Genomic DNA, 19675 nt, shown 5'->3' on the forward strand with positions numbered 1-19675 from the left:
TCATTTATTAAAGGTTAATTTTGTTGATTAGTCATTTTTATAAAATGAGACATTGTGGTGATCCTTTAGGCCTAAATGAAGGTTCCCTTTCCACTTGAGTGGTTTCATCAAGTCAATGCAAAGAGAGTGTCCCTGATGTGCAAGTGATTCTTTTGGTAAATGGGCGGCACCATATCATGCAAGGACATATAGCACACTATTGCTACTGTTCCTTGTCTGTATCCACAATGTTTGGGATTACTGTCAAAAAGCATCTTTCCTGTTTGTTGTTTTTTGAGATTTTTTTTTTTTTACAACAGTCTATACTAGGATCTCCTTAAATGACAAAGATTTGCTTTCCCCCAATAGACCACAGCGGCACATGAAGCATGCATGGTCACTTAAACCTCCCTTGGTGGCCAGCCAAGGGCACACACAACCCTGGGTGCTATGACCTTGTGTCTAGAAGACACCCATTCTGCTGTTGGTAGCATTTTGGTCCCTAACGGATACATCAAAGAATGAGGCCTAAGGTCTCACCTTAAGTTCTCAGTCTAGGGCTAAATTAGACGTCAGGAGAGAGAAAGAGGAGACGAATGAAACATCCAGGCATAGCAGACCTGAGATGGGAACTCAGATAAACACCAAAATCTCAGAACCTGAGGGCACAGGTGCCTGCCCATTCAGGGAACAAAGGTACCCAGAGTTGCAGAGGCTAAGAAGGCAAAATTTGGGAAAAGTTCTATGTAGAACTGTGGGAAACAGTAAAGAAAGCGGTCCAATAAGATGAGGACAGAAAGAAAGCACAGTGTATTAATCTATTGTGAGGCCATAGGGGCACAAGACAGAAAAAACATCAAAGGTGTCAAAGGAAGACTTTGATGGATTCAGAAGAAAAAGCTTGTCTGAGAATTTGAATGATCAGAGGAAGATTAAGTTTGTATGCAGCAAAGGAGGAGGAAGTCTACGGAAGGTTTCCACAGGTTCTGTGGCTAGGAGACGATGCCCATGGGTCTCGAGGGTGGAATGACAGATAAAGCAAATGACAAGGAGATGGAAGAAACTAGTATAGGGCACAGGTAGAAGAGTCTAAAAAGGTACCTCTCAGTGAGAGGAAGAGAGAAGGCCAATAAAGCAGGAGGCAATGGAGGGGGTGAGGGAGGGACTTTGACACAGAGGATTCCCTTTCTTCTGAGAACTACTGCACCATGTCTTCTTCTGGGAGGAGGCTGTGTTCAGAACTTGACAGTGGAAGATTTGCAGACACATGGACAAAGTGCAAGCATGCGCCGGCAGAGCTGGTGTGCACTTGAGTTAGAGAGGAAGTGCTTGGGGTTGCGTTTTTGGGCCACTTGATTGTATGTTTAGCGATATGTGGCAGGCAAGGCCTTTTTTTGTTTTTTAAACCTGTTTCTCACTTTAAACCTAAGAGCATTCTTGAAGAATGGAAGTCGGCAGTCAAGGAGAGAGAGAGAGGAGGGACACTTTCCATCCCGTTTTATCTTTGTTTCAATTGCCTATGGTGGACGTCTCCCGTGCCTCAGCACCTACATGGACTTCTGGCATCTTACCAGCTCACCGGGCCAGCGGTGTAATCAGAGGAAGAGAACACAAGGCTGGCTCGCAGGCTTGCTGGGGAAGGCTGGTGTCTATGCAGATCATTCAGGCCTTCTCCCCAACATGGCCCTATCCTTCAGGTTGTCCACTGTGCACATAAGTGCCTGCTCCCTGGCACACTGTGAGGCCCTGAGCACTGACCCTGTGTGTACCTTTGGCCTCCAATCCCACTGGTGATATAGGAAGGGCAGACAGCTTCAAGGCAGTGGGGGTTCGGGCAACACATGGAGGCCTGCAGAGCTCACATAGGCCCTGGAACCGAGCTCACTTCTGTGGCAGACTTCATAAGGCTCCGCTCTTTGACTGGCGTTGAGTTTATGTGAAAGTAATTAACAGTAATTAATCCTTAATTACAGTAATTAGCCAAGTCGCAGTAAATTAAACCACATCTGGAGCAGATGAGGGCTTCCGAATGGGAGGCAAAGAGAGGCGACAATCGGGGAGATGCTGAATTCATCTGACAGCATCTGATTAAGTCTACCTGTTGCTGGCAGCCTCATTTGCATGTTGTTTTTGTTTGCATTTCCCAGTAACCCTTTCATTGGCATTCACAGTGTGGACCTCTTGGTCCTCTCTTAAATACCAGTTAGGCAGTCCTGCTGCCACAGGGGTGAGGGAGTCCCTTCAGATCCAGCCGAGCTGCTGGTTCGCCAGGGCTTTGTTTATCTGCTTCCCCCCTCCCTCCTGACAAACAAAAATATAAATAGCAGGGACCTCATCAAGTGACAGGCTGAAATCAAAGAAGCCAAGAGAGCTAGGCTTTTTTTTTCTTTCCTGATGAAAAGAGAAGATGCTATGAGTGATCATCATGTCTGATGAGGAAGGGAAGCAGAGGGTAGGGGAGAGGCAGAAAGCTTGCAAAAAGAGGTCACGTGGGGCGTCTTGGAGAGGAGTCCAGGACCACACTAAAAGGAGCCCAGACTCCAGAAGACCCATTATTTATATCATATGCACATACACAAGCATAGGCATGCACAAGGAACATGCACGATAGCAAAAATTAAATAAATCCGGACCTCTTTGTTTCTCTGATCTCATTTGGATAGAGGGAGGCCTTTCGCCTATGTAAGAAATATATGGAAATTAAAGGAAGCTTCAAACATACAATGAAGTATGGGGATAAAAATGAAAGCTGCCCAGATTCCACGAGCCAACACAGGTGTTGGCCAGTCCTCAGAGGCGAGCAATGATGTCTTCATGTTGCCACCTGGGGCCTGTTGAGTTGTTTCTTTGGCACTGAGGGGATGAAGCCAGTTAAATCCTCTTCACTTGCTATGTCCCATCTCTGCTGTGGCCTTCGTCCAGTTCACAGAAAAGAGTCCTCTCCCAGAGTTATACATCTAGGAGCCTCACCTGCCTGGTTAATCCGATTTCTACTTCGTTGGGATAACTAAAGATTGGGGACACAGAGCCACACACAGGGTACTTTGCCCCAGAAAAGCCTTTTATTGTGGATAATGGTATGAGAGTGATGGGAAAAGCCCTGAAAATAGGTGAAAACAAAGAACATCCATCTCTTCAAAACCTTTCACCTAATTGTCATAGACCTAGTCCAAGGAAAAGACCGCTAACTATGTCATCTTCATCATACATAGCACAGTCCCTAGGCCTACACCTTAACCCTAAGCTGTGTACTGAGCAGGTCAGGACAGTCTTTGGAGCTGCTGGGCAACAGCAGGCATTGAAAGTCTCAATACAACATGAGCTTTGAGTCACTGAGTTAGCCTGCCCATTGCTTCCTCTTTCCCATAAAGCCATGTGCCTAGGGACGCCAGGAAGTGAATTCTTGGACTCCCCGTTCTCATCATCTAGTCCATTTGCTGCTATTCCCAATCTCCTATATGTGCCCCTCCCAGTTCTGCCTCCTGTTATCCTTATACTGATTTATGGTGGCCTTAGGAGGATGCCCTTTTACCCCAATGGTAAGAGCAGCTACCTTTAACTAGCTGTGTAGCACAAGGCAGGTTTTGAAACTAGGACTACATTTAAGCATTTGATGTGTGATAGTGTTGGCATTTGCATCCTTGGGTTATCAAGAGCCTTGGATGAGGAAGTGAATATTGGATGCTTGCTTCAGGGGCGCATGCGGGGGGAAAACACTTGTTAATAATTTACTTATTACAATAATCTACTGGTTAGTTAATACACTTACTTATTTTGGGGAGGTAGCATAGCATACTGATGTAAGGCACAGACTCATGAGCCAGCATGCCTGTGTGAGTTGACTAAATATTCCATTTACAAGCTGTGTGATTTTGGGCAAGTTAGTTAACCTGTCTAGGCCCAGGGGTTCCTTAACTGTAAAAGAAGGGTAATAATTGGACCTGGCTCATCTGTTCCTTTTAAAAGGTTAAGTGAGTTGGCTGAAAGTGCTGAAACAGACCCAGGACACAGGAAATGTTGAATAAGTGTTTTCCGTTATTGTTAAACTACATGCACACCTGTATAGAATCCTGAGCATTTTTACACAATGCTGATGTGTTTATGATCCCATTAACACTGTGTGCAATAACTCGTGTGTCCCTAGAGAGCAGGTCCAGCCTACTGCTACCCTCATAGGTGAGCTCTTTGATGAGAAAGATGAGGAAAAGAAGGAAGAAATGATGAAGGCATAAATAAAATCACAGAGACAAATGACAAAAGATGACCCAGTAGGTCAAAACTGAGTGTTTCGTGGTACATGAATCTATCAATACGATATCATTTAGGGAAGATTCACTTTTTAATCAATACCTGCATACCAATGAAATGACGTAGATTGTTTAAGATTTATTTCCTGGGGTTGGGGATTTAGCTCAATGGTAGAGCGCTTGCCTAGCAAGTGCAAGTGCCTGGGTTCGGTCCTCAGCTCGGGAAAAAAAAAAGATTTATTTCCTTTTCATTGCAAGAATTCAGCTACATATGCTCTTTAACTCTCTAAGAGTTAGTTTCCATGTGTTCCTGGATGTTACTTGAAAATCCAACTGGAAACTGTATGTCAGTCACTGTTAGGCAGTGTTTTAGAACATGAGCAGAAAGGAGAAGTGGATGCTGGCTGAACGCTGAAGAACACCAATGGCCCACACAAGGCCAAGTCGCCTACCAGCAGCAACCCTACAATTATCTTGTGGTTTCCTAGAAGTCCTAACAAGCTGACCGACTTGGCTTATCCAATTCCTCGGACTGGTTTTGCAGTTCCCACCCCGTGTAGACAAGGCTATGCTGTGGTAGGTGGGGAGGCCTATCGGGACAGAGATGCGTCCTACAGTTAAAAATTACTCAATGGTCTTGACCAGTCATGGTAATGTGAGACCACGGATCCAAGGCAAACCAATAACAAAACCAAAACGTGCCTTTTGAGAAAAAGGAACATTTCTTGGTTGAGAATGCTCCCCTCCTCCATGTGGTGAGTGAAATATGTTTGGTTAGCACTAATACTCAACATTTGCTGCATTTCTTTCAATTTCATTATTCTGTCCTTGTCTAAATCAAAATGTGTTATAATTTGGAATAATGTGTTATCTGCTGCCTGTGGTGAAATGGTTATAATGATAATAAATAACTTCTGAAAGTTAGGAATTAATTCCAGCCTTTGGAAAACATGTAAATTGTTGATTTGTAAGGAAGGGAAAGTGCATTTGAAACAAAACCTTTTCAGCCCTGAGGGTTTCTGGTTTGTGTTCCCCAGAAGCATGATCTGAAAGTCTGCCTAGCGTAGCCATAGCCAAGCCATTTCCCACCAGGATGAACAGGAAGGAGTAGCCTCCATTTTTATTATTGCCATTGTCCCTCTGTCCCTCTCCTTCTATCCTTAGAAGAAGAACACAGGAAGGAATCAAATGAGTCACATGGGGAATATTGAGGAGGGGTAGGACTCTGAGTCAGACTAGAAGCAGACTCTCTTCACAAGTCCTCCATGAAGGTTGGGAGAACCTAGCACCCATTGCTTACATGGATGTTGGCATGAAGACCTTGGCATTCGAACAAAAAGCCTACCTGCTATGAACCATATTCCAGTTCTAGTAGCTGGCAAAGACAAGGGCAGAGCCACCACTTCAGGGTCCAAAGAGGCCATGAGTCATCTCTAGGGCATGAGAAGGCTTTTGCTCCACTAGACCCAAGCTCCCTTACTACTATGTGTATATGTGTGTGTGCACGCACGCACATGCATGTGCGTGAATGTGAGTATAACATTCTAAATGATTTCAAACACTTAAGAACAGGAAGTAATTGCAACTCTGCAAGTATGTGCTCTAAGACACAGACCATTCAATAAAGGTTATTTTCCTCTTTACTTCCTAAAGTATATGACTGTAAAACCTAGTTTATTTAAATGCTTAATGTAAGAACTGTACTCTTCTGAATTTTAACCAAATGTCGCTTTATTAATAGAATGCAGTGGATAGTAAATAAAACTATACAGGCAGAACACTAGGCTTTCAAGACGGCTCATGCCGTCAAGCCTGAAGAACTGAACTGGATTCCCCAAGCCCCACATAATGGAAACAGAGAATCTACTTGCATAACTTGTCCTCTGAACTCTCACATGCACATAATGGCATTCATTCATGGATACCTATGTGTGCCCACAATACAATAAATACAGTTTGAAAGTTTTAAAGATAAAAACGTGACCGACTGTACAGATTTGGAGACCATAAGATAAACATTAAGGGTACCCATTAAACAAATACATAAATTATGTTAATTACTAGATTTCATTGTTCTTTCCTTCTGTGCATGAGGTGAGTATTATAACTCATTCAGGAACTGCTTAAGGGTCCAGTCCTTCTCCCTGGGGTCTGGAACTTACCTCAGTCTAATCTTGATGTTGAGTTCTTAAAAAGCAAGCATAGCTGGAGTGAGAGACTAAGCCTGTGTGTGTGAACTGGTGATCAAAAGAAATGACCCAAAGCTGAGGCCCACAAACTGGAGGGTAGCTTTGCTTAGTATTGGCAGAAGCAAAAACAGTTCCTGGAATAGGACCCTACTCTACTTTTAGGACAGAGAGTTCTGAGAAGGCCATAGCCTCAGTAGAGTCTCTCTACCTATCCATTCCAGTTCCCCTCTGATAGCCTGTGGACCTGTTTCATGACTGTAAGTTGTGCGGGCTGTTTCCATCAACAGTATTTATCTGGTCCTCACAGATTACAGTAGGTATTTTTCTCCACACAAAACATTCTAAAGACCATTTTATATCCAATATCCTATATTTTGTATGTAATAATGTCACACATGGTGCTGACTCAGAAATTATATAAGTGGCCATTCTAACATTGTCATATAATTCTTTAATATGGCTTGATTCATCCATCCTGACTTGACCAGGCTTAGAGATTATTTTGTTTGGTTGCTTACTTATTAGTTAGCTCATTGGTTCTAGCCATATTTGGGGTTAAATCTATGTGGGTGAGGAAATTGATCACATGCCAATCAGAGCTAATCATTGTTCAGTCTTATTCCTAGTCTTTATTCAGAAATTCCCATATTGGGAGAAAAAAAAAACAGTAGCTTAACATTTAATCAACACATCTGAATAACATACTATTTCCTGAGATTAATCAACTAAGAGTTGATCTGTCTTTATGTATAAAGAGAAAGCTCGCAGGTTAACATCCTATCCGAATTCTAATAATGGTTAAAATAATTTCATCAACTTCTAAGTTTCATCCAAATCAGATTAAACTTTGAAGGCTAAAACTGCCAAACAAAACAACCATGTACCCTAGGTCTAGCCTAGGTCGAGACAATAAGCAACTTTCCATTAAGAAGAGAGATGGACGAGAGAAATAGATTCCAGAAGCTCTGAGGTAGTAACATTAAAGACTACCTGGTGGAAATCACTCTCATACCAAATACCTAGCTGTTTAGGGCAAACTATGGTTTGTTTGTTTGTTTTGTTTTCCTGTGCCTTGGCTTTCTTGCCTCAAATGATCAATAGTGACTTCCCTTTGATCAGAGGAGCAAAATGCTTTGAAGACAGAACATATTACAGGCCCATTACTTAGGCTGTGAAAAGCATTTGGTATCCATTATATGTGAGGAGCTTCTTGTTTGCACACTGGCCTGAGAATGCTAGACACACAGCGGAGCGAGCAGCACCATGAGAGAGATGTTGGCTATGCATTCCTGGGTCACCGGGCTGTCTGGCAAGGCACAGAGGTCTGAAACCTGGGCCTGTGGAGGCCAAGGTGATATCGACCCAAACAAGTGTAGGAAAACCATAAAGATAAAGAATTAAGGAGAAGTATTGTGCTGCGCATGCGCACTGCTGGAAGTAAGGCTGTGTTCCTGATTAAACATGTCAACAGAAAGGCAGATAGCAACAGCCCCTGTGTGAGGGACAAATGACATTCTGTAATAAACACTTTGAAGACCTAAGAGTATGAAGCCAATCGAGTCTCCATTCTGCCCAAACCTTTGGGGGCTTATGCATCATTAGTCTGTATCATAGCTTCCTGTCACTTGTCCCTTTAGAACAAGAACTCTCAAAGGCCTGACAAGGAGGATGGACAAGCACAGACTCCAATCTTTCTGCCCGCTCTGTCTGTAGGTCTCTTCTGGGAGCAAAAGCTGAGTTCATTGGGAGGCTTAAACCCTGGAATGGCTTTTCAAATAAATAGCTGAACCCAAGGATTCTATGTTTGGCACCGCCAAACTCATCATTCAAAAGTCAATGGCCCCTCCTACATAGGCATCCCTCACCATCCAATAAAGGATCCTAGGATAAGCATATGTAGAATCCCCAGCAAGTTTTACAAACCCCGTTACTAAGGAGAAGCCCCTCACTTTACATCAAGAGATAGGACTGAGACTGACACTGCACAGTGGTCCAGAGGATTAATACAAGAAAGGTAAAGAACTCCAGCACTGTGCATTTCTATTCCATGAGCACCTTGCTTATCTTTCACTCTGATGCATTTATAATAGCACTAAAGTGTGTGTGTGTGTGTGTGTGTGTGTGTGTGTGTGTGTGTGTGTGTTGCGTGAAGTAGCCCTTTGGTCTCAATATACATCTGCATACACATGTGCACACCATATATCATACACAGAAAGATACTGGGTATAAAACATAGCGTCACTTTGTCCAGAGGAAGGAAGGCATTGGCATTTGCCTTGCCCACCTTTTCCCCTCCTCACTGGGTGGTAGTGGGGCATTATTGAGTCTATTAACAGAACAGGGTTTTAAATTCCCATTTATGTCCCTCAGACCTGCAAAAATCCGGACCTTTTTGTAGGTCTTGCAGGGTGTAGGAATTTACATAAACCCATAAAACCCTGATCATCTCATTCCTCCTTAAACATGATTTTTAGGGGGAGACTTTGCAAGGTGTAACCCAAAACCAATTAAAATGCTGCCAAGCTTCTAAGGAAATTCTTTTATGTGGATGCACCATGTTTGGGCAAGCACAAGTCCAAGGAGAGCCACAGACTGGTCCATCTGACCTGTGTGCACATTTATACTGCTTGAGACTAGAAGCTGAGCTCAGTAAATAAACACGCCTCACACTTCAGCTCCTTGCAGGTTCTGGGCTCTGGCCCTTCTTCTCATCTGCACGGTTCAAATTAATTATACACTTTAATTTCATGAATTATTAATTTGATTCTGACTCGGCAGCTTATGATTATCCAGTGCTACAGACTATACAATTCCAGGTTCATTAAAACATCACCAGCTGCCTGAGAGACAGACATTAAATAGGGGAGAGCAATAATAAAATTAAGCTTCCGGCGCATAGCAACAGAGTCTTCCTCAGCCGCAGGCATCACGAAGCTCTGTGGCTGGGCTGATCCAGGCAGGAAGAGAAAAGTCCTTTTAGAGACACCCATTCCTTTCTCAGAACGTGATTCTTGGACTCCTATAATGTACGCAACTTCAGGTGGTCAAATGCAATGTCTCGTGAGAAAGAATAACATGTATCTGTCTGTCTCTCTCTCCAACCTCTTCCATCCACCTACCATCCATATTCACCCAACATTAACTCTTTGATGACTGCCAACATACCAGTCACAACCACACCAGCCACTGCAGCCATTTTCCAGAGAAGCATCTTCTGGCTTCTGGCAAAGATAAGCTGCAGGCTCAACAGCAGCAGAGATCTTAGGGTCTGGAAAGAGTGAGGCCAAGAGCCAGTGGTAACAAGTCAATTGCTATTCCCTCTGTTTGGCCATTTGGCTGAAGAGAGAGTAGCCTGGTGTTTAGGATGAGGCTGGGATTTAGCAGCAGCTTTTACCATGCTCAGCACAAATACTTCCCCATTCTGAGGACACACATGTATAAGGTCTAGCCTCAGACCTGGTTCAAAGCCAGAGCTCACTGGTAACCGTTCACAAATTTCACCTTCATACTTATAAAATGAAACAAGGGAGCTCACAATACCTTAAGTTATTTCCAGCACAGATGTATGAGCTTCCTCAAGGAAGGCTCACTATTCCTGTATATCACAGGCCCTCGAGACACATTTGATGATTTTTCCCCCTAGAAATTCTCTGCTCACGACTTACAGGGTCACCAGAAAGCTCTCTATGCATAATTCTTCAAGGTCCCTGCCATTGTGTTTGGCTGTAGCCTTTAGGTATAGACTACGGAGCACTGATCCAAGAAAAGAAGACCTGGGCAGAGGCTGTCCACCCTTTGTGATGGCCACACTCATCTTCAAAGAAAGGAAGGAGTCACCCATTACTAAGATAAACATCCAGTAGAGCCAGCAGTATGCAAATAAAGGACAAAGCCGTAAGATGAGCAAAAGAAGAAAATTGTGTGTAGGTCCCTGATGGGGCTGAAGAAGGAGGATAGAAGAAAATCAAGTCAAACATATTTGTTTTCCTTTGTCCGTCATATGTCCAAAGGCCTGACCCTGTCCTCTAGGGCAGAATCTAGATTAGAGAGATGATTTGGTAGGTACGATGCTTGCATAAAGACTTGAACTTAGATCCCTGGAACACACATAAAAGCTGTAGGTGATCATGCATCCCTGTGGCCCTAGAGCCAAGGGCAGTAGGTCAGGGCTGGAGTCAGGTAGGTGTCTGAGCCAGTCTTGTTGAAACATAGTGAATCCCAGGCTCAATGAGAGATCCTGTCTTAAGGAAATAAGGTGGCCAATGATAAAGTAGGAAGCCTGGGACATCCTCCCTCTTCCACAGCTCCGTGTATCAGCATGTGCACTCGTGCACGTGTGTGCACACGCACTCACAAACATATGTATACACGCAACCGTACGCGCACATGAACACAATGCGGAATCCTCTGTAAATTAATATACTCCTTCCAACAAATAGAACCACAACACTCCGTCCCAGTTACTTGTGGCAAAACAATTTGTAGAAGGAAAAGGCTGGAATTTAGACATTCCATTTAGCTACTTCAGAAATCTAAGGACCTTGAACCTTGTGGGATTTCAGATCGATGGAATTAATTAAGGGAGATGTCCAGTGCTCTCCGCTAAGTAATCAGCAGGTACAGTAGACCCAAATGTCTATAAGGAAAAATGGAGCGGGATGACATTGAGGGAGGCAGCGGGAATTAAAAAAGGAGCATCCGAATGGGAAAAGCACGCAACCCATTGATTGAGGCATCCGAGATTAAGGCTTGGTTGAGCAGCCAGAAGATTCTGTAACAGGAATGGCTACAGAGCAAGAGCCTAAGCCCTGCAGACATTTATAATTGGTGACAGGGAGGCACCGTCAGACAGAGAGCCCCATGCGAGGAAGCCTGAAGCTGAAGAGCCAATGTCCAGAAAAGAAGATTAAAAAAATAAATAAATAAACTGAGATGGAAAATAAAAATTAAAAAAATATGTGCGTTAGTAGGCAGTTTATCATTTTACATTGTGCTGTATCGTATTTATTATCTATTTCCTTCACTAAAATGGAAGCATCAGGAGGCAAGGCTAGTTTCTGTCTAGTTTCTTCACTGATACATCTGTGGTTTCGGGAATACAGACTGTCATCATGGAGAGAGGATGAGGGAATAGGTAATGGTGAGCCATGGGGGCTGGAGAGGTGGCTCAGCGGTTAAGAGCACTGACTGCTCCTTCAGAGGTCCTGAGTTCAAATCCCAGCACCCACACGGTGGCTCACCACCATCTGTAATGAGATCTGATGCCCTCTTCTGGTGTGTCTGAAGACAGTGACAGTGTACAGTATACAGCTACAGTATACATAAGATAAATAAATAATTCTTAAAAAAAAAAATGTGCAGCCACTTGCCAGTCCTTGGGTGGGAATGGGGAAGCCAATTCCAGAGAGAGAAAGGAGGAGCCTTGGCTGGCCCTCAATGAGACACTAAATCAAAATGTCATCATTCACCCCCGTGGAATGTGGGTAATCCTTTGGCAATTTTTTTTTTAAATAACATTGCCAGCAAATGAGGAAATGAGGGGCTCCACATCAAATGTTTGTAAAGGCATTTAGTGGTTAGAATAACTGCATTTCCAGAACAATGCACCGTCCCTTCAAGAATTTGCTTTTAAGTCCCTATTCTTCTTCCTCCTCCATCCCAGCCCTGAGCCATGGGAAAAACACTCTGCTGCCCAATTTTACAGGCCGAGTCACTAAGTCTTAGGAAGAGGGCCCTTACCAGAACCTAATCATACTGAGAATCAAGTATAAAAACCTAAGGCCCTCTTGCTCTCACATTCACAGCCCACAGTCAGATGCCTGCTCAAGGGCTTTAGGGGGAGAAGAGCATCGAATCAGATGTTCTTCCGTGCTTGGCTGATCTTTTCACAACATGGCAGACCTGGAAAACCACCACAGTAGCAAAAGGCCAGTTGCAGACATGGGAGAAGACAGTCACCAGGAGCTTCAGAATCCAGCCAGATGGTCGGGACTAGAAGATGCTTTATGTAAATCTGACCTTAACCTTGCCTGACCAACAACCACCTGTCTTACTCACTTAGGTAAACAGGACATGACGCTACCAAAGATGTCCATCCTGATGGTCCTTTGCAGACGGTGAACACCATCGATTGGCACCATCACTGCCAGAGGACACTCACAGTTTGTCCTCTGTTATATTCACAATGTAGCCACTAAGAATCCACCTCAGCAAGAAAAGTGCATAAACCTAGGTCCAAGGCAACAGAATTACGTCCCAGAAATGAGAGACCACAGCACCACCAGTAATCCACTGGGGACCTCTACTACCTTAATAGGCATCTCATCCCACAGACCAGTGAGCTTACTGGAGGACACTAGCTTACTCCTACAGGCAGAATTCATTAGTAAGCCTTCTACTGGGGCACTAGCTGAAGATATCATCCCTGAGGGGCTGAGGAACAAGAGCTTCTGTGTAGGTTGAATTCTCCCAAATGAAGTTAGAAATCTCCAGGGCTCTTAGGCACACCAAGGAGTTTCTGAAGCATCTCTTCCTTTATGGGAAGAACTCTAGGGGCTGGTGAAATGCTGACAGTGATTTCATAGTGTCGGATGTCTATCATGATTCCAAGTGTTCCTGTAAGAGGTCAGTGTGATCATTTCAGAATGGGGGCAGGGGCAGTTCACATCTAGTACAAGATCAGCAGGTTTTTCTAAGCCAACTAGGAGTTTAGAATCCAGGCAGGGTGGCATTTCCTATGAGCCCAGATATCTGCATAATAGCCTCTGGCCATTAAAAATCACAAGACTGTTGAAAAAGAAAAAGGAGAAAAAGGAACAAAAGCAAAACTATAAACTTTCATTGTTTCCTTTGTCTTTACAATGTTTATTGTCAGATTCCTCTGGATTTGGGGAATTTCCAGTTTCCATGTGAAGCTGGACGTTTTGCATTCAATACAAATTAGTTCCTTAAACCCAGAATCAATTGTCAAAAAATGTAGGGAAGTATTTTCCCACGGGGCAAACATTTGTGGTAAAACTGGAAATGTTCAACTTGATTATAATGTTTCGAGAAAAGGTCAGCGTGGGGACTCAGAGCCATACCTTGAGGACATTGACTCTGTTTGCAGACAGGGTGATACGGGAGAGTCAGTTTGCCCAGGCTTGCCATGGTCACTGCTGTGGGTACATGCCACTGGGCCAGCAGCAGCAGAGCCTACCATGAACACAGACAAAGAGACAAATGTGTACATAGGTGGGAGCATACACACTCTTCATAGGTTCACGGACCATGTGAGCTTCCTGAAGCTCAGACACCTGTAATTCTGGTGACAAGAATGGTGTACTTTGCTGGGATGTGCTCTGGATGAAAACAAAAATAATAGTGCTATCTACGGCAGGGGGTTGCAGTTTAGTGGGAGATGAGATAGTATTGCTGGGGGAGCAAAGATGCAAACTCAGAGGTTTCTCCACATCCTGAAATTCTGACCCAAAGCATGAACAAAATTTGAAAGTGTCCCCAAGTGATTCCAATATGCCACAAACGGACTCCCTAATCCCCTAATACATTTAGGGATTAAAGCTTAAAGTGCTCATATATTCAAGCCAAGTAAAAATGGCAACAACCTCTTTTTGATGGCTCCTTTTGTTGACCTCTAACTGGCCTGGAACGGTGATGTTTTTGAATTCATCTTTGGATTCTATGCTTTTTGTTTTTCGTTTTTTTTTTTTTACTCTAGGTACCAAAATGGCGTTTCCTAACCTTCCCTGTAGCAGAATGAAGAGCAAACAGCAGAATGGCTCTCCTTCCTCCCTCAGATTTCAGCAGCCATGAGAACGCATAGGGAAATGGTTCATCATGCAGCGCTTGCTCCTGGGACACCGGCCTATTTGTTGACTCACAGCCTGCACAGCTCTTCTAGCCAACCCCCGCACCCCTACCCCCATCCCCTAGCTTGTTCAGATGATCAGATCTGATGGGGTCATCGCCCATGGGCAAGAGTGTGGAATCCCGAAACACTTTTGTTGTGACCCAAACGTTGTCACATGGCGGAATCCTTAGGGCGAGCACCTCCTCTTTCAGTAAGTCCAAGTGCGAATCATCTTGGGGGAGGGTGATTGACAATGAAGACTGGGAAAACTGAACTACAATCTCAGCTTCGAAAGACAGACCCAAACTTTGCCTCCCTTGCAAACCACAGTAGATTCACATTTTTAGAACTGGAAATTAGGAAAATGACCTTACTTTCTAAACTTGACCCGGATACAATATCACCACCTCCACCACATTGGTATGAAGTCTTGAGGGTCAAAGAGCCTGATTGGAGGGACCTATGTCTCCATATACATATGTAGCAGAAGATGACCCTGACTGACAGCAACAACAGGAGGGAGGCCCTTGGTCCTAGGGAGGCTTGATACCCCAGTGTCGGGGGGGGATAGAGCGGTGGGAGTATGGTTGGGTGGGAGAGCACTCTCGTACAGGCAAAGGGAGGGAGGGCAGATGTGGGATGGGGGCTGGTGGGAGGGTGGGATGGGGTAACTGGGAAGTGGGATATCATTTGAGATGTAAATGAATGGAATGATTAATAATAATAATAATAATAATAATAATAATAATATTAAAGAGCCTAAATTGGTTTCAGTTCCCTGTAAATTCTAGTATTAGTTTTGACTTCACAGAGCCAAAGGGGTGCACTGGGCTCACCCTCAAAGCCCAGGAAACTCAGAATTTGGCTGCTCAATTTCTGAGGTCAATGTCATTCAGAGCCTCATTGTGTGGTCATGATGAATTCAGGGAACACAGATTTGTACTGAAAACTGTATTTGTTCCCCATGTCCTAAATGTTCCTGGCTGTCCAATATTCTCTTACTCCTATGGACCACAGGTAAGACTACAAGAATATGCCCAGTAAGAATGTCACCCTCAGCGCCTCAGCCCAGAATTACATCCTCGGAGTTTCTAAACATGGATGTGTGGAGTAAAGCTGAAGACATTAGCCCTGGGCTGCCTTTACAGATGCTGACATGAGGTGTTTTCTTGCTAAAACAAACAAACAAACAAACAGACAAAGAAAAGAAAGCGCATGTAAGCTTCCTCAAACTGCACCTTGGATGTGCTATGGCGCCAAGAGCACAGATTAATTATTAAATATCCTATATTAATGCGTATGGCAAGTTTAAAGCCAGGGAGAAAAAAATAAAGCATGACATGTTACATGAAAGTTCTAGCAGGAATGCAAATATCACTTGTAATAAGGTATCCATAACTCCGGTTCCAACAAGCATGAACGCAGTCAGCCAATGTATGTTCCTCCAGATCCCGGATTCTGAATCCAATCAAACTGAATATCTATTCTCTATATCAATACTATTTTAAGAGTTACATAAAACAACATTCTCGGTATTTGGTACACAGTAGTTGCTTAATAAAAGACTGCTAGTGTGCTAACAGTTGTCCACATGATTACCAATACATTTCCTTGAGGTTCTGCTGGGCTTCTGGTCTATAATGGACAAGACCTGGACAGAGCGGCAGCAATATGAACTCTACTTACGACCTCTGAAGCCACAATTCTGGCCTAGCAGAGGCCTAGTAGTTTACCTGTCTTTAAACTCTGATGCCTTCAAGCCAAGAGCACCTGTTTCTAGGCAATGCTAGAGGAAATGAATGTTTTGTTTCTTTCCTCCAACAGGAAGGAGATCTCAATCTACATAAGGAGTAGGTGAGTTCCTACTTTCCAGGGACGACACACACCTGCCCAAGGAGCTGGGATGCTGGGGTCCCACCGTCCCAGAGCTAAGAAGGCCCCAGCTGCTGCTTCAAGTATTTTTAGCTGCATTATTTATGGGAACACCTGCCTGAAAATTCTAGACAGAGCTCAGTCTGAGAGAGGAGGGGTAGTGGGACACCTAAACATTGCTACTCTTTATGGCGAGAGAGAGAGAGAGAGAGAGAGAGAGAGAGAGAGAGAGAGAGAGAGAGAGATTGATTCAGAATGATTAGTACCACTGCCCTGCCACAGCACGTGACCAAAGAATACCTCAGCCTAGAGGCTACTGACTTATTAGTCAACCTCAGCTACCCACTCTTCCCAAAGACTGGCCCTGAACTGTAGATAGAAGCCTCCAAAAGAATGCACTAAAAGCCTTGTTTCACACAGAAGCTCTCAAGAAACATTAGTGCCCGAGGGAGGAAAAAAAACGGAAATAAGGTAATTACGCTCTAATCGCAAAAAAAGTAAAAGAGGGAAGGGATTTGTAAGGGTGGGGCTGGGAGGAGAGGAGGGAGGGGCTCTGATTAGGATGTAAAGTGAATAAAAAAACAAATTATTGAGGAAAAAAGGAAAAGGAAAAGGAGAGAGAGAGAGAGAGAGAGAGAGAGAGAGAACCATTCAGAACAACTAGTACCAGCCACAGCACATGACCAAAAAACACCTCAGCCTAGAGGCTACTGACGTATTAGTCACCTTCAACAATATTTCCAGTGGTGGCCTATTGCCATCCAATATGGTTTTCTTTATTGTTGTCAGTAGCAAAACGGACACACATACACACACACACACACACACACACACACACACACACACACACACACACACACACAGAGGGGTGGGGTGGCCTACAGAAACGGCATCCTCTGTCTGTGTCTGTGCTGGCTCCCTTGATTCTCCTGAAATGTGACACTGCAACCTTCTGCTCACTACACTTCTGATCACTTTTCCACTCCTACCCTCCACCTTGGTCCCTTACCATCCATCTCTACCATCCCTACCCCAAAGCAATTGTTCTTGGCCCCTAGGATCACAAGCCGTCTGCATTTCGGTATTTAATATTTTATATATAGCTCGCATTGATCCGTCTGGTAGCCAGAGTGTGCTCAGCAAATTGGAAGGAATGCTTTGTGGGTCTTGTGAGAAAGAAACGGGGCATCTATTAGCCCTTTTGGACCCATTCACTGGTTCCTAACTTCGTACTGGGCACGCACCAGGTGCTGAGTAAAAGCTAAGAGGCTGGCTGAAAGACCCCTTTCAATTCTTCCGCAATTTGCCATTAGTGAAATGTTTACAGATCAAAATCCTGGCTGCTGGCACTTAGGCCTGGCTCACCAGGTCATGCTTTCTCTGCACATTCTGCCTTGGGCTAAATTGCCTAATTTTTCAATATTTAGGCTTCATGTTCTGTTCAAAGGGTAAGGAGCTTATTATTTATTTAACTCACGAGAGTCTTAAGTGACTGAGTGTTTATGAAAGGGTCTGCGGTCCCAGAATGAACGATGCCCGAGTCTACTGCGGAGCACCTCTGCCCAACACAGAGCAGTGGGTGGCATGCACAAAGACACACACAGAAAAATACTACTTGGCAGTCGCTACGCACCCCATTTAGGTATGATCTGAAAACGTCTTGCTGGCATAATTCGTAAGCAGACTGTCTTTGTATTTAATGACCCAAATATGCCACGCACGTGCCTCCGTGAAGCAAGTTGGGCTTTAACAAAACAGCAATTTCCTTAACCTTCCTCTCCGCCCACCAAAATAATCTGTGCTGTGGCCTCTGACCTCTCTGAATGGCTGCTTTGAGAGACTGGAGTCAGCACAGGCCTTAGTGGATAATCATGTCATGCTGTAGAGATTAGAAGAGGCTTGGAATGCAGCAGACACAGTCTTAACTGTAGACCTACAGGCCCAGTGTCTTCAAGGCAGAATGCAGGCACGAAGTGGCGAAGGGTTATCCTGGGCTAACGTTCTTGAGTCAAAATAGGTTTCAAACAATTCAAAGAATCATATTATCTTGAAAGGGAAACCAGAAGCTGGCCAGGCCACTACTGTACTTTGAAAGCATAGACCAATGGTTTATAAGCTCCAGTGACACATTCGTCACTTGACAAATACTTATCAAGTAGCCCCGCCCCCGCCATGGTTCTAGAGAGGTTACTTCCTGTTTCAGACAGTGCAATTCCAACACCCAGAACAGATTCTTGGAGCAGCTCAAAAGCCTTGACTCCTGCAAAGGATAGCTTCAACCTCAAGGTTTACAGACCCATAAGGCCACTAGGTCCTCCTAAGTCATCACTATAAAACACTCCAACAACCACGAATGATGAAATTTGATGCTTGGACCCAGCCCTCAACATTTTGGGATGATCTCTTTCCACTGCTATCCCAAAAAGATCTTTTCTCCTATTTCTTCTGAAGACACAAGGACTGAATGGCCGGGTACTTGGGTATGACTTAGGAAATCTTTTAGTAAAGGACTCATCCCTTGAGGAGCCCAATGAAAAGTTATATTCAGTCATTCATCCACAGTCTCTACAGCCAATGCTTACTGAGTAGTTCTGTGTGCAGAACTGGGTAAGCTAGGCGCCTCGGGAAACACTGAAATGAGTGGTAGAGTCCCATCTCAGGAGAAACTGAAAAAAAAATCAATGGGAAAATTACAATGTTTACATTATAGTCAAGGTATTCATTTTAAAGGCTTCATTCTATTATGAAATCATCATAGATGACTTCAGAACTAGAAAGCAAATATCTTAGTTCGGGTTCAGATTCACTTGGCATGCTGGTCCAGGCCCTTGCCATGAACCTGCACTTCATCCTTCCATCTCTAGGATGGTGAATTCCCATCGCTTTGTGAGGAATAAGATTTGCTAACTAGAACTAAAGACCTAAGTCTCCAGATCATAGGATTACATTAGAATTAGTATTTGGAGAATTTAAGGTCCGTGTAGGGCAGTCAGAAAGCCATTCCATCCTGATAGTCCCGAGGTCTTTATATATGATACTCAGATCCAACATGAGTGTGTCCTCCTCTGTAGATATGACGCCTGTCATTTCTGCCACCTTAGCAATAATGACAAGGAAATTTGGTGTCCTATTTCCAAGTCCTAAGTCTTCACAAGGTAATAAGGACCTGCTAGGGCTATGTAGATAGGGTAACCCATCCTTGCCTAATGAAACAGATAGGGCTGTAGCCCAAGTGTACAAACCTCTTAGTTACAGGTGTACTAGACAACAGACTCCTCACAGATAATCTGCAAGCCATCTCCCAGCTTAGCTTTCTGTTCCTATGAATTTTCTGAGAACCTAAGATTCCTCTATGGAGCTAACTGGTGATGCTAAATTGCGAATAAAAATCATTTCTGTCAATGTTAGCACTAACTTCCAAAGAGAACAATACAGAATAATACAGGGGGGGGGGAACAAAACAACAACAAACGAGTTTGGACTTTTAAAAACAGACCATTTAATAACTTTAACCCATTGTCTCCCTCTTTAGCCATAGA

General features: G+C 43.9%; 1 protein-coding gene across 4 annotated transcripts in view; it reads right to left on the reverse strand.

Annotated features, from left to right (window-relative positions):
* Pbx1 (PBX homeobox 1) overlaps positions 1-19675 on the reverse strand; it is a 308344-nt gene that overhangs the window by 147346 nt on the left and 141323 nt on the right. The gene's annotated exons all lie outside the window — the stretch shown is intronic.

This window comes from Rattus rattus, chromosome 10, assembly GCF_011064425.1.
Source record: "Rattus rattus isolate New Zealand chromosome 10, Rrattus_CSIRO_v1, whole genome shotgun sequence".
Lineage (NCBI taxonomy): Eukaryota > Metazoa > Chordata > Mammalia > Rodentia > Muridae > Rattus > Rattus rattus.